Here is an 8,847-nt window from a genome sequence, read left to right on the forward strand (position 1 = left end):
TGGGCCTTCGTTGTCCTCTCTCAGCCCAGGCCCACACCTGGGGCAGGTGGGAGCTGGGAGAAGGCGGGGCCTGCGCACTGGCCTCTGCAGAGAGATGTCTGCCATGTCTGCCAAGAGCAGAAGAGGCAGGCCGGTGGCTGCGGGAGGCTTGATCGGGCCTGATTACAGGACGGGCGTCCGCTTTCCCGCAGGCCTGTTTCCAGGGCCGGGAAAGCCGCTCTGCTTTCAGCCGGCGAGGAGCCTTCGGGAGGAAACTCGCTTTGTGCTCCCGTTTTCACCGGCGTCTTCCATGTGTGGCAAGGGATCGTGGTTTTTCATTTGGGCTGTGATACAAAGGGCTTAATTGTTTCCCTAAGTGTGTGTTGAAGTTGATTTAAAATGAGTTGATTTAAGGAAACTAAACCAGTAAAAATTAAGGAGATGGCCTGTCAGGAACTAAAGTTTGAGAAGCTCCCCTGAGTCCCCTGCCGCCTACACCCGTGGTCGGCAAACTCATTAGTCAACAGAGCCAAATATCAACAGCACAACGATTGAAATTTCTTTTGAGAGCCAAGTTTTTTAAACTTAAACTACATAGGTAGGAAAGTTATTAACTTAATTAGGGTGCTCCTAAGCTGGCCTTTGCTAAAAACGACCTCAGTCTGATTGAGGTACGTTCGCTGAGGTCGACCCCTTCCAACTCTCCCAGCCACACTCGTCTTGTAGACTTGTTTCGTCTATCTCCTTTCGTTCACCCTCTCTATATGTCCAGACCATCTCAACGTACCTTTCTCAGTCCTCGACACTACATCTTCTTTCACTCCACAACGTTCCCTTAAATTAACTTAATAAACTTGACTTAAAGTTTTAAGTCAACTTCGCACTGTAGGTGCACGCCCGCACGTGGTATTTTGTGGAAGAGCCACATTCAAGGGGCCAAAGAGCCGTATGTGGCTCGAGAGCTGCCGTTTGCCAACCACTGCCCTACACAGTGGCTCTGGGGGAGGAGCAGAGATGGGAGTGGCTCAGGAGGGGGTGCAGTTCTGCCCTGAAGCCTGGAGATGCAGGGCCTCAGTCCGAAATGGGACTGTCCCGGGCCTGGGTGGGGAGAAGGGTGGTGAGTGACTGGGAAGGGTGAGGTCTGGAGTGGTGGGGAATGGGAGAGGGGCTGGAGTGAGGAGACTCATGGCTGAGGGCTCCAGGCAGTGGAGAGTGAGGGCAGTCGTTGCAGATCCCTCCCAGCCCCACCCCATCCGAATCCCAGGAGGGGGTGCTGGGCCACACGCCCACCAGCTTGGCTGAGAATGGCCCGGCACCAGGCCTGACTGTCCTGCCCGGATTGTACACTGACTGAGAGGGACATCCCGAAGGAAAGCCTGGTGCTCCCTCTGGACGGGGGCTGGAGAGGGGGTGGTCATGGCAAGAGGCTGTGTCCCCCGGGCCTGCACAAGTGACACCACCGTGAGGGAAGGCCCGCTGCATGCATTCACTGGCCCTGCTGCCCCAGAGTCGCCCTCCCTGGAGCCTCTGCACTCCCAACTTTATCCTTGGGAACGGCAGCTTGTCTGGCTCCTGGCCGGTTTGCCACAGCTCCTGTGCCCTTTAATGAATTCCTCGGGGCCTACCTGCAGCCCAAGTCCCGCGGGCACTTCTAGGCAGGTGAACTCTGCCTGTCATCCTGCCACCCAGGATGGGGCACCCCCACCAGGAGGGAGGGCGGAGCCAAAGGGGTGTAGAAAGTCCTGTTTTCTCTCCAGACCCAGCTGTGGCCCTTCCTCCTTTGTTCTTGCTTCCCACGGAGTGAACGTGCCCTTTTGTGTTGGATTCCATGTCAGCCTTCAGCCCACACTGCCTTCTGGAGAATTCCTGGGCCAGTCCCTGGAGGTGGCCCCTCCTTCCATCCTTCACAGGCTTCTTGACCTGTGACCCAAAGAACCAGAGTTGGGGAGTTCCAGGAGCTGAGATGAGGGGAAAAAATCCATCTTCATTTTCACTAACTATTAAATGAAATTTGGTATTTCCTTGAGTTGTGAATGAAGGCAGCAAAGTCCAGCAGAATTCACAATATTTGTGGCTGTCACACAGAAATTGAAAGCGGACAACTAACGGGTCTGGGCCGCCCGTCACTACTTGAGCCAATTAAGCAGAGACAGGGTTGAGTCATCTATGAGCGTTTATTCCAATAGCGCCGGCAGCAGGGAGAGCAGCAGGTCACCCACAAAATCAGCTCTCTAGCCCCCCCATCAGTCAGCTGCTGATATAGGGCAAGACAAAGACTACATGGGGAAGTAGAGATTACAAGCATGGGGAAGGAGGCAATGTGGGATTCCATTGTTTGAGCAACAAGGTTGTTAATCTTTCCGTGATAATAGGCAGTTCTTGATTGAGAATAGACCACATTCCAAGGACTTCCAGGTCCTGTGGGCATACAACTCCCAGCCAGGTTAGAATGTTCTTTCTTTAACCAGAACAAGGCAATCATGGTTAACAGAGCATGACTGATATTTCCCATAACCACAGCTAGTCCCAGTATCTATTTTGCCCCCAACAAAATCACAGGGGTTTTCATACCCACTGCAGGTGCTGCACACACCTCAAAATAGCAGCTACAGCCCTAGCTGGTTTGGCTCAATGGATAGAGCGTCGGCCTGTGGACTGAGGGGTCCCAGGTTCTTTTCTGGCCAAGGGCACATGCCTGGGTTGCGGGCTCGATCCCCAGTGGGGGGCGTGCAGGAAGCAGTCAATCAATGATTCTCTCTCATCATTGATGTTTCTCACTCCCCTCTCCTTTCCTCTCTAAAATCAATAAAATATATATTTTTAAAAATAGCAGCTACATACCCACTTCTACCTGCTGGTTCTGGTACTTATTAGTCCCACCTCTGTATCTTATAATGTCATAATTGTTTTTATATTTTGACTAGAGGCCCAGTGCACGAAATGCATGCATAGGAGGGGGGTGTGTCCCTCAGCCCAGCCTGCACCCTCTCCAATCTGGGACCCCTTGAGAGATGTCCGACTGCCCGTTTATGCCTGGTATCGGGCATAAACGGGCAGTCGGACATCCCTCTCACAATCTAGGACTGCTGGCTCCCAACAGCTCGCCTGCCTGATTGCCCCTAACTGCTTTTGCCTGCCAGCCCGATCACCCCCTAACCACTCCCCTGCCAGCCTGATTGATGCCTAACTGCTCCTCTCCTTGCCCAATTGCCCCTAACTGCCCTCCCCTGCTGGCCTGGTAACCCCTAACTGTCCTTCCCTGCAGGCCTGGTCGCCCCTAACTGCCCTCCCCTGCAGGCCTGGTTGCCCCTAACTGCCCTCCCCTGCAGGTCTGGTTGCCCCTAACTGCCCTCCCCTGTAGGCCTGGTCGCCCCTAACTGCCCTCCCCTGCAGGCCTGGGTCCCTCCCAACTGCCCTACCCTGCTGGCCTGATCGTTCACAGCTGCCCTCCCCAGCTGGCCATCTTGTGTCCACATAGGGTGGCCATCTTGTGTGTTGGAGTGATGGTCAATTTGCATATTACGCTTTTACTAGATAGGATATTTGCATTTCAATATTAGCAGTCCTTTATATTGCAATATATTTTATGCATCTCAAAACATGATTTTGTGTGTGGTGGGGGTTTGAATATATTTTTATTCAGAGAGGAGGGAGAGGGAGAGAGAAACATCAATGATGAGGGAGAATCATTGATTGGCTGCCTCCTGCATGCCCCACACTGGAGATCGAGCCGACCACCCGGGCGTGTGCCCTGACCAGGAATTGAACATGACCTCCTGGTTCATCGATCAGCACTCAACCACTGAGCCATGCTGGCTGGGCTCAAAACATGATTTTAAGCAGGGGTCCTTCATCTTCTCTAGATGCTAAGGTGTCTGGCACAGTGAGAGTTTAGAAGTCCTGCCTGAGTCTCACCTCATCCCCTTGCTGGCCTTTCTTTCCTTGAATGCCTTGAAAAAAAGACCGTACCCTTTTATGTAATGATGTTTACTTTGAATTTATATTAGTTCACACAAACACTCCATCCATGCTTTTGTTCCGGCCCTCCGGTCCAGTTTAAGAACCCATTGTGGCCCTCGAGTCAAAAAGTTTGCCCACCCCTGGGCTAGACAGAGGAAGAGAGGAAGCAGGGGAAGGAGTCTAGAACAGCAGACCTCAGGGACCACCAGTGGTCCGCAGACCACCAGTTGGCAACTGCTGGTCTAGAACACACAGCTGTGGCATGAAAATCATTTTGAGCTGAAGGCATTTGCGACTAGGCTTTTTCCTGAAGTCTCTTACCTGCCTAAAAGCAGAGCCTCCCAACAGAACTCAGTTGTCCTAAATCCCTTCCCGGGAGCAACCCGGGAAAGATTGATCTTACTGATACATGCAGATGGGCCTGGATTCTTCCAGTGGGTTCTTGTCCTACAAAGTTTGAATAATAAATGCATGATTTTATGGGGGGATAAGGACACATGTAATACCTTAATCAATAAAGAAAATTTTAAAAATTCACGATTTTAAATAAAAATGTGAAGGTTTATTGCATGCATGTACAAACTCTCCCTAGAGAGGGGTCTCCTTTGGGAAAAGCCTGCTCTAACATGGGGAAAAATCGAATCCTCTGAGTCTCTTTGTCTCTGGGTTTATAAAGGCTGCAGCTCTTTGTCTCTTCCTGACCCTCTCTAATTGGACCCTTCCTTAATTTATGACCCCCGTGCTTTCCTAATTGGTCATTCTCCAGATAATCAGTTTCAAAGATCAAAGCCTGCCTGGTGCCCCCCTGTCCCTCTCCTCATGTCTTGTAACATTCCTCTATCCTCTGTGAATGTAGGTCTTCCTCCCCCCTTATCCTGGGGCATTTCTCTGTCCTCTTGTAAAAGTGAGATAAGCATTCTGGTGGCTCCAAGCCCTCACCTATGCATTCTTCTCCCATGGACAACCCCCCCCCCCCCCCCCCCCGCCCTTTTCCCTAAAACTGCCTGTCCTGTCTCTAAAATTCCTCTCATTATCACCTAGCAAACCCAGACAGTATGGCAAAACTACCAATCATACCTCTCATCTTTTCTCCTAAGGGCCCATTTATCTTTCCTAAAAGTCATTTGTTTCTCCTATAAGTACTTTTCTCCCCCTCCTTCCCCCCTGCTCCCCTATTAAGTTGCTATATATAAGCCCCCCAATTCCACCTGCCTACTACTTGAATAAAAGTCTGTTTTTGTTCTTGTTAATCTGTCTTATGTCAGTTTAATTCACAGGCCCCAAGTACTGAACCTAAGAGGGTAGAGAAAAAGTTTTCTGCCTCCACATAGGCATCTCTCCACAGAGAGAGCTGGTCTGGGATGGGGATGGGGGTTAGAGATGAAAAGAAGAAGGTGGTTTCAGGACACTCTTTAGGAGATCGTATATCATTGAGGTCAAGAGCATGACACAAGCCTGCCTGGGTTCATGATTCTGGGTCTACCACTGTGTGACTTAATCCTTTCTGAGTCCATTTCCCGGGGGGGGGGGGGGGGGGTGTAAAATGAGAGATAATGACGTTGGAATAGGCTTGATTATGCCCTGTAATAACCCCAAATTTCTGTGATTTAATGAAGGTGTATTTCTCAAAGTTGTGTATCTAGCAAGGCTCCGCTGGGTGCTCTGCTATGGAATAAGCACCCAAACATGGAAGGCTTCCCGGGCAAAGGGAAAGAGCCCTAAAAACGCCAGCACTGGCCACTGAACAGCTCCAGCTCTGCCTCTGAGGGGTACATGGCTCTTCTGTCGCAGGTCCTTGGCCAGGACTAATCACATGGTCTCCCCTCAACAGAGCAGGTGAGTTAATACAAAACATTCAGAACGCTTCCTGGCGTAAGAGAAGCACTACTGTGATTATTGGGAAGTACAATCCACCGAACTGCTGTGGTTTGAGGGCATGGTCACAGCTGACCCTCGTGCTTCTGGCCTGCATTTTGGTGATATAACTACCCCTGGGAACGCCAGGCTGGCCTCTGGTGTGGGGAGATGGTGATTCATACTCTTGGATCCAACTGACCAAGATCAAAATCAACAGATTTAAGTGTCTCGTGATCCAGCATCAGGCCTGCGGGGACCTAGAAACTCAGATGCTGAAATCGGGCCTTGGTCTCCTGCTCTGCGTAGGCGCAGCTCACAGGTGGACTCCAGCTTCCAGGGCCCCCCTGTGGGCATTTCACCCACCAGCCTGCGTTATAAGTACCTTCCTGACCTGGCTACAGTGAGTGCTCTAGTTGGCCAAACCTCGGCCGTGGGCCTACCCACGGTAGGGGAGGAATGAGTCCCCAAAGGAAAACTCATCCAGAAAAAGCGATGGATAGTGAGCATAGCAATGGGCATGGAGAATGCACATCAAACCCGGGAGCAGGAGGAGCAAGGCTTTAACCCCTTTCCTCCGGGGAACCGCAGAGCCTGAGGGTGGGGAGTGGGTCCCCACAGCCCTCTCTTCTCTTCTCTCCTCAGCTCAGGGTCTGCCAGACCATAACTCCTGGGCACTAGGCAGGGCAGGATGCTGAGAACCCAGGGCCTCCCCACACCCTCCCCCACCTGATCACTTGCGCAAAGCCAGGCTGCACCCCTGTCCCGTGGTCAGGTGGTTGGAGGCCAACCACCAGGCATGGCCGCCTGCCCCCGACTCAGGATGCAGGATGGGGGCAGCGCTCTAGGTCCAACAGGTGCATGGTCCCGGAGCCCCCGGAACACGGACGACCTCAGCTCCCACGTGCCAGGCGCGGGACACAAGCTGAGCAAAAAGGGTGCCCACGGCCCTCGGGTCCGCAGGGATGTGAAGGAGCTGGGTCAGGGATGGAAGGCCGAATGGGAGAAGGGGAGCCCAGGCTCCAGGCACTGGCCGTTCGCAGGGTTTTGGAGCAATCTCTCCAAGATCGGCGCCCTCGGTGGTGGTGAGGAGGGGAGGGGGGACTGGGGGGAGACTCGGGACAGAGCCCCGAGCCCGACCCCCAAATTCCAGAGCTCCGCGGCCAAGTGTCGGGCTGACTTGGCTGCTGCCCCAGCCGGGTGGGGAGCCCCTGCACCCTTCTTCTCCTGCAGCTTGTCACCCAGTCTGCCAGGCTCCGGCCGGGGGCGCCACACGGTCTCCGACGCCCCCCAGAACCTCCCGCAGTTAGGCGGTCCTGTGCTTGGGGGCCGCGGCCGTGCCCGCCCAGGAAGGGGCGGGGCCGTGGGAGCCCGCCTGGGGTCCCAGTTAATGAACATCCTCGGGGGACCAGGCCGCTTCCGACCGGCAAAGCATCTCTCCCCCATCGCTGCGGGAAGCCAGAGCCCCTCCCGCCCCGCACCCCGCGGGGAGTCCGGGGACGCCCTGGGGCAGAAGGGCCTGGCGGGCGGGTGCCGCCTCCTCCCGGGCGAGCGCGGCCCCTCGGGGGTCCCTTCCCCGTGGCCCAAGCCCGGGCGGCAGGCTTCTCCCAGGCCCGCCCCGGCCCCGACCCCTGCCCCCAGATGGCGTCGGTGAGCCCGGTATCTGCCGGCCCGCGGGCGCCCCCTCGGTGTCCCCGCTCTCGTGCCCGCAGCCGCCTCGTCCCGGAGGCCAGCTGGTTTCCCACGCACAGCTCTCCCTCCATGTCTGCTCCTGCTGTATTTCATTTCCCCAATGACTTGAACCCCGTTCTTTTTAATTTTATTTTTATTGATTTCGGAGAGGAAGGGAGGGGGAGAGGGAGAGGCCGTGTCTGGCTGGCCCAGCACCCCCTCGAGGCGGGGCTCCATTCCCAAAGAAAATACATGGATTTTCAGAAAGCCGTTACCGGGCGGGATCACTTTCTCAGGGGAGGAACCGAGGCGGTGGTTGCTGTGCACCAGGTGTCGATAAACCAACACAGACGGCCGGCCCCCAGCGGCCCCTGGGCGTCTCCTCCGTCCCCTCCAGCCCCTCTCCCCTTTCACCTCCACCATGGGCTGCAGTCTCCCCCCTGACATTCCTGCCCGCCAAGCTGATGCTCCCAAAGGCAGTGGGACAACAGCTAGCACCCCTGGGGGCACCCCTGGGGGCACCACCTGGGCGGGGCGCCCAGTCCTCCCACGCCCACCCCATTCAGACAGGAGGAAACAGGCTGCTCATTTGCTCAGCGATGGCAGGGTGGTGGGTAGTTGGTCTGATTCAGGCACCAAGCTTCACGACCCCCCCCCCCCAATGCCCCCTGAATGCCATGCCCGGGAAGGTGAGGAGGGGGCCGTGGGCACCGGGGAGGTGGCGGGAGCTCCCTGCCCGGGGAGGGTGAGGACAGAGATGTCCGCAGGGGAACTCGGGTGGTGAGCACAGGGCTCCTCACCCTCCGCCTGGCTGGCTGGTAAGATGCCATCCAGATGGTGGCAGCAGGGCTGGGGATCCCCCTGTTATGACAGCTGGTCATGGGATGCTGAGTCACTGCCGGCCTGGCCACCTGACCAGGCGTGGCTGGCGGACAGGGCCCTGCCAGGGGGTTCCCCGCCGCAGCCTTGTTTACAGCTCCTGTCCTTGGCGGGTGGGGGGGGGGGGGGGGACGGGCGGAGATGGGCTCGCAGCCAGGCATGCTGGGAAGGCCACGGCTGGGGATCCCCAGGGGCCACCGTCTCCTGATCTGCTTCTCAGGGGCCAGTTTCTTGCCGTCCGGTTTCTCCCCGAGTTCTCCGTCCCTTCCTGCAAACCCCACCTTCCCCGGTTGCCGAGGCCAGGCGGTCCTGCGGGCAGCCTCCGGTTTCCGACAGTCACATCTTTGGACAGGGCCGCGCCTGGGGCCTCTCCTGAATCCCGGGTTCCCCAGACCAGGGGGCTCTGCTTGTGCTCCTTGTGTGCCCTCCACCCACTCAGCCGGGACGCTGGAGCCCTGGGAGCTGGAGGCGGGGCTCCTGGCCCAGTCTGCAGGGGTTGCAAGG

Source organism: Myotis yumanensis, unplaced genomic scaffold, assembly GCF_028538775.1.
Source record: "Myotis yumanensis isolate MYYU_CA2020_CCGP unplaced genomic scaffold, mMyoYum1.0.hap1 SCAF_5, whole genome shotgun sequence".
In the NCBI taxonomy this organism is placed as follows: Eukaryota; Metazoa; Chordata; class Mammalia; order Chiroptera; family Vespertilionidae; genus Myotis; species Myotis yumanensis.